General features: G+C 57.3%; 1 protein-coding gene across 2 annotated transcripts in view; it reads left to right on the forward strand.

The window, feature by feature from the left end:
* The window catches only part of MLXIP (MLX interacting protein), a 60,689-nt gene extending 56,696 nt beyond the window's left edge, over positions 1–3,993 (forward strand). For both annotated transcript variants that reach the window (XM_079943176.1, XM_079943177.1), the window contains exon 17: positions 1–3,993. This exon is cut by the window's left edge and continues 1,078 nt beyond it. The gene's annotated coding sequence lies outside the window, so the exon portion shown is untranslated.
* The last annotated feature ends 1,202 nt before the right edge of the window (positions 3,994–5,195 follow it).

Genomic DNA, 5,195 nt, shown 5'->3' on the forward strand with positions numbered 1-5,195 from the left:
CCCAGCGTCTGTCTCGTGTTTGGAGGCAGAAGTTGAATGTTGTTACCAGGCTCCGAGGTGGCTGCCTCGGAGCTGTCTCTAGGCGGCTCCAGACCAGACTGTAGAAGAGTTGTATTCAGATTTGGTCCAGGTGGAGGGGGCAGCAGGCTGTTTCCGGATGTGGGAATTGCACTTGGAAGGGTTCAGAGGAGGGCACGGCAGGAGGGGCGGTCCCGGGCCCGTCCTCCTCTCGGTGTGTCTGCAAGAGCAGCTCCAGATGGAAGGATGCTCTCTAACACTCAGGAAGCCCAGCCAGGGGTACCTCCTCATTGAAAGAATGTGCTTTTCACGTCCTGCTGTGAAGTTCAGAGGCCAGCAGGCTTCCCGTTCAACCTCTGTCCTCCGGACCCGAGATGGAGACTGGGCAAGCGCTGGGCAGACCAGGAGCCCAGGGGCCCCAGGAGGGGCCGCTGCGGGCCACCCTCTGAAGCTTGGATCATTTCGGAGGCTCCTGCTGGATCCCGGAGGCCTGTGGAAGGTGCAGGCAGCCCCACCTCAGCCTCGGCTGTCGGAGGACGGAGGCGGGGTCCTCTTTGCCGCTGGCCGTGCCACTGCCCCTGCCACGGGTCACGACCGATCACCTGCTTCCTCGTCCGTGCTCCAGCCCCGTCAAGGGCGCCTCAGCGGCACCCCTTCCCCTCCCCAGAACCCGTGTTTACAGGCCTTCGCATCGCTCTCCTGAGGCGCGAGCACGCAGCGAGGCTGGGCCAGCCCTTCGTTTCCACTGGGAGGAGGGACAGGAACTCAGCCTTCCCCCGGAGTGGACACGAGGTCTCCCTCAAAAGTGGAAGAGCACCGTGGTAAGAACTCCGTGAGGCTCAATAGGGAAAAAGGAAAGCCAGAGACGTTCCAGCCATGAGGCCTCGTGGAGGGTCCCGCCCTCGGCCTCGCCCCGTTCCTGTGCCTTCGTTAACCGCGTGGTGGCCGCGGAGCTCGGCCTGGCCATGACCTCTCCGAGATCACTAGCTTTCTCCCCACCCCTTGCTGGGAGTCTTTTTTTTTTTTTTTTAGCTCCATGGGATAGAAAATTGGCCTCTTCCTTCTCTGGCCTACCTCTCCTTCCCTTTGGCTGATGTAATGTTCATGATTCTGTTTTTTAAAATATTTAAGGCTGTTAGGTTGTATGAGGCATTGAAGGCTGTGTGTGTGTGTGTGTGTGTGTGTGTGTGTGTGCGCGTGTGCGTGTGCGTGTGTGCGCGTGCACGTGCGCGTGTGCGCGCGCGTGTGTGTGTGTGTGCGTGTGCGTGTGTGCGTGTGCGTGTGTGTGTGTGTGTGTGTCCCAGCAGACGTTTAACTAGATGCATGTTTTGTTTCGAGCTGTTTCCTTACATCCGTTTCTCTTGGTGCTCACCGTCATGGCTGTAGGGCTGCAGAGCCGTATCTCTTACTACAAACACGTTTGTTTCTTGCCCCGGCAGTTTTCCTGTTGTGGATTCTTGCCTGATGAGTCTGGCCAGACGGGGGCCTAGCCTGGGCCTCTGTCCTGGGGCCCCAGGCCGGGGTGCAGGGACCCCGGGACCCCCTGCTGGCCGCCTCCAGTGGATGCTGCAGTTTGTTTACACTCACTTTCACCCCTCCTGTCCCTCCGCCCGTAAAAGAGACTTAAAAATGCTGATGCTTTGGAGAATAAGAAAATCAATCTGAGAAGGAAAAAAAAAAAAAGCCCGTCTGGCACGTAATCTCTGAAAGTGTTTCTGTGAAACCTTTCTGTGCCGCCACCTCCCTTCCCACGGCTGGTTGCTGTTTGACACCGTGTGGGAGATGCAGGGAGAGTGGGGCTTTCCGCAGTTGGCTGGCCCGTCCCTCCCTCGGTCTCAGGTGGGTGACATCCAACTGTCACCCCTCTCCCACCAGGCCCCCAACCTGGCTGGGGTTTTCAGGGCACAAGGGAAGAAGCAGCCCCGGCGTCAGGAGTCAGTGTCGATGTGAGCACCAGGTCTCGTTGGGGAGGGACTGGCAGGGCGCTGCGGGTGACCCCGTGCACCCAGCTCCCTCTACTCTGTCCTTGTGACCTGGTCCCGCCTCCCTTTCTAGATAGCGCTCAGCCCTCCAGCTTGTTACTGCTCTGGCCGATAGAAAGAGAAACTTCGATTCTTAGGGGACATGGCATCCCAGGGTGGGGGCCAAACCCCTCGTCCCTCCCCAGGTGAAGGGGTGCGGTGGCCTCCTCTCAGCCTGGGCCTCCCCTCCCTGTACAGCCGGCTCTCCACCTGGATGAGTGAGTCCGAGCGGCAGGCTCGTCGTTGTTTTCAAGATCACACGTTCTCGCTGTCCAGCTGAACGAGGGCTCATCAGGGTGGGGCTGGGGCTGTCCAGGGGGCCCGTCTGCCCGCGGCCTGCACACTTGCTCAGTGTGGACCCAGCCCCGCGCTGGCTAACCTGTCCCACTTCGGTTCTTTTATCTCACCTGGGCTGCAGGGGGGCAGGCTTGGAACACCGTTTGTCAGAGCAGCTTGGCTTCCTTGGTGGTGGGCCTGCTGAGGAGGGGAGCTGGGGCGCCCCAGTGTGGGCTCAAGGGCAGCAGTGGGCGGGGGTCCTTGGCTCCATGCCCTTGGTGCCTCGTACATGAAAGAGGATTGTCACCACGTCTGAGCACAGATGACAGGACAGGACAGCGAGGGTGGAGGGTGGAGGAGCTTGGACCTTCAACACGTACATTTCAGTGGTCACGTATCCTTGACCCGCTCAGCAGGCAGGTGTGGGGATCGGAGGGGCTCCAGGAGCAGAGAGAAGCCTCAGGACCCCCCGGCTGCCTCCACACAGATCACCTGCCCTGTTTTCTTTTCCTTCTGACGCCTTGGCTTTCCCAGCTCACCACACAGGGCTGTTTCCTGTCGAGGCTTGTGAAAATAAGCCTTTGATAAAGAAAAGGGAACTTTTCCTGTTGAATGTTGGCTTTCACTATGCGTGTGTGTGTGTGTGCGCGCGCGCGTGTGCGCTTGCACAAGCCTGTGTGTGTGTTTGTGGGTGTTTACTTAATGGAATTTTATTTTTGTGAAATTCTTTTATAATTATGTAGCAAAATTCAGCTCCATCTCCCAGTCCAACGTTTGGTTCCAGAGTCAACCCTGGGCGTCACTAATTTGAAGAATTCTCTCCTGGGTTTCTGAACGGAGATGCGCCACTGTCAAGAGTTGAGGTTGTGGAGAGGGTTGGGAGAAACAAGTCTGATGCATTTCTGTAGAGTTTACATCCTGCAGTTAAAAGGTAGGAAGGGCTCGACCAGGGAGACACGAAGCCCAGGCTGTGTTTCTTGCGAGGGAGCTGGACCGCGGCCTCAGCCCGAGGTGCCCTGCTGCTGCTTTATCTGAATCTGTTCACGCGGCTTGTTTTGCTGGTTTTGTAACGCCACAGCTGAAACAGCACGTTCTTTTCCTTTTTTGGGTTTCAGTTCATTGTGTAAATGGTTCATTTTTTCTGTTGTGAGCTCTGGTGACTGTGTCAGGCCTCCGGTAGGAGACAGTCACCCCTTGTGGGCAGAAAAACAAAACCCAAGGAGAGTTTTGTGAATCGGAGGCTCCCTCAGGCCTGCGCCATCCAGAGACGGCCCTTCATGCTCCACTGTTGAAAAGCGAGTTTCCACCAGCTGTATTCAACACTACAATGCAGTTCAAAAACTATATTTGCATCCAAGACAATAAAAAGCCGTATTTTTTTGAAAAGCCTGTGCTGTGTGGTCTTTGCTACCCTGCTGAGCAGTGGAAGAGGTGTTACTGAGATCAGAGCAGTGATGCTCACGCCTGACTCACTCGTGCTAGCCTTGGGGGAAGTGGGTGCAGCCTGGAGCCGAGGGGCTGGGAGTGAGGAGACAGGCCTGAGGCAGTGGGGCTCTGGAGGTGGCCCTAGAAGACTGCAGTCCTAAAGAGAGGCCTCCGCCGAAAGGCCCGACAGGACAGATTCTGCCCGTGAACTCACCAGGGCCAGGTGCTCCAGGCTTTTCCCAGGTGGACAGAGTCCAGGGGTGCTTGTACAAAACTACCCGTTTCCTCGTGTGGAACTCGGGCAAGCAGCAGCCGCCCTGCCCTCTTTACTGGGTGGACATGAGGGTCACATGAAGTCACGAGCGTCTGGTGCCCAGAAAGCACAGGTTATCACCAGTGTGGCCAGCACTGGCCCCAGCACAGAGCTGTTGGTGGGGGGGGGGGGGCTGCGTCGCGGTGATGCCCCCCGGGAGGGGGGGGCCCTGCTATTGACCCGACACTGTAGACAGAAAATGCTGGGAAGTTGACCAGCAGAGATGTCCCTTTGTTGTGCTGAGATGTTGATGATCTCTGTTTAATCTAAAAGCCTTTCTTTCAGTCCTACCATCTTCCTGTGCCCCCAGCTCCTTGGGGCTGGGCAGGGTGACTGTAAGATGAGCCGTGCTGTCCCCTTTCAGGCTGCCGGCCCCTCTACAGAGCTGCTGGCTTGTTTCACTGAGCAACTGCCCGGATCCATATCTCCTAAGATGCAGTGGGTTCATATGCAGGCCCTTGTTTGATCAACCCCCCACGCCTCCCCCGAGGAAAAAAGTCTTCATGACACAAAGCCAGATTTGGAGCCGTGAGAACCAGGGCCCCCTGAGAGAGGTGAGTGGCTCATGGACTCCTTGAGACTAGAAGGAACTCAGTTTCCATTGACCTCATCAGTGGGTGTCCAGTTGGTTCTTCTAACTTTTTTTTTTTTTTTGAGGTACGCGGGCCTCTCACTGTTGTGGCCTCTCCCGTTGCGGAGCACAGGCTCCGGACGCGCAGGCTCAGCGGCCATGGCTCACGGGCTCAGCCGCTCCGCAGCACGTGGGATCTTCCTGGACCGGGGCACGAACCCGCGTCCCCTGCATCGGCAGGCGGACTCCCAGCCACTGCGCCACCAGGGAAGCCTGGTTCTTCTAACTTTTTGAGCCCAGCCCCATGTTAGGTATGGGATCTTAAAGATAGTTGGGGTGTAATTAGGAGAAGAAGGGAGGGTTTGGAAGTGGGGAGGGAGGAGCGGAGTGTCTAGAGGGACAGACCAGGGCACTGGAGCTTCCCTGCCTCAGTGTCGGGCACTGGACCACATGCCCCACTCTGGACAGTTCTCGAGTGGGTGGTGTGGTTATTCCCATTTTATAGAGGAAGAAATCAAAGTCGTTTCCAAGGTGGCGAGGCTGCATGGGTCAGAGCCAGAAGGCTAAAGGT

The sequence above is a fragment of the Stenella coeruleoalba genome, assembly GCF_951394435.1.
Source record: "Stenella coeruleoalba genome assembly, chromosome: 14".
NCBI lineage: Eukaryota > Metazoa > Chordata > Mammalia > Artiodactyla > Delphinidae > Stenella > Stenella coeruleoalba.